This window comes from Sinocyclocheilus rhinocerous, unplaced genomic scaffold, assembly GCF_001515625.1.
Source record: "Sinocyclocheilus rhinocerous isolate Xijiao unplaced genomic scaffold, SAMN03320098_v1.1 scaffold2982, whole genome shotgun sequence".
Classification (NCBI taxonomy): domain Eukaryota; kingdom Metazoa; phylum Chordata; class Actinopteri; order Cypriniformes; family Cyprinidae; genus Sinocyclocheilus; species Sinocyclocheilus rhinocerous.
Genome location: NW_015656004.1, coordinates 385,135 through 386,534, shown reverse-complemented (window position 1 = coordinate 386,534; position 1,400 = coordinate 385,135).

Below are 1,400 nucleotides of genomic sequence, written 5' to 3'. Positions count from 1 at the left end.
CTCTTGTAGCTGTTATGTATCTTCATTGTAAGCCCCCCCCCCCCCCATTATAAAAAAAAAAACAAGTGGACTCCCCCAAAGTCAGCGGTATAGTTCGAACACTGCTTACCTGTAAAATATATTAAAACCTCAGCTAAGAAAAAATACAATTACAATGGTCAATTACAATTTACAAAACAAATGGTCTAGACACAAGACAAATGCTGAAACAATATTAGCTACAGCAATATAAGCACTGCAATCAATGAGACACAAGATTACATTTGTATGAAACATGAAAGTGCGAGTTAGTGGTGAGATACGAGAGATGTGAATTTAGTGAAAGTATTATTGCTATGGATGTGAATATTAGGAAATATCTGACCACTGATCGACCAATCAGAATCAAGTATTTCAGAGAGATGTGTGAGGTGAGGTAAATATCCAAGTAGGCATCACTGCTGCAAAAAGAGAAAGCATATTGATTATGGCTCGTGCTTGCAAGGTAAACGGTTCTGATTTGCCCTTCTTGAATTATTAATGGAGAAAGGCATCCATGGCATCCATTATTTTATTCAGCCCATATGTAGTTTATTCTACACAGATGTAAAAACGAAGAACAGCTGAGCAGATCTGTGCTTTGACAGTTCTGGATTTAGCAGACCCAGCAAATCTGTTTTGTTTAAGTTGCGTGTACAAAACAATTTCTGCATGCTTTGGCAAAAACAAGAGTTTGAACATGCAGATGTGAAGCGAAGGCATGTGACATGATTATGAAGGGTCCTCTTCAAAGTAGATTAAAGGTTTGTCCTTAATGCAATGGTGCCTCCATTTGGTTAAGCTCAAATTTCATCCCCTCTGAAGTAATTACAAATGTGGCCAGTCAAAAACAGTTTGACTGACGGATCTATTGAAAATAAAATGACTACAAACACAAAATATATGTCTGTAAAGCTTGTCACCAGACACTATCAGTAGCAGTTATTGGGGTTTCTTTAACTATGGAAATTCTGACCCTGTGGACTCTTAGAAAATATACTTTAAACTTAATGACTTTCAGACATAGTTATTTCTCCAGCAGTGAACATTTTAAACAAAAATGATAATTCACTAGTCTACTTAGTCTTTTTAAATGATATATTGTGTCAGTACTGTTGGAAATGATGGTAGTGGAAATTATATTTGAAACTTTTTTTTTTTTTTATAAAATGGAGAACTCCATCTGGCTAAATCAAATTGTATACATAGCATTTCATGTATCCAAAATACACAATTAAATGTCATTAAATATTATTTTTTGCACTACTTGACAAAACTACAGCTTGATTGGAAATAATACAATTCACACAATAAATATTTAAATTATTATTTCACTCTTTGTTTAGATTGCCGTAGTTTTTAAATGTAATTCTCATTCAACA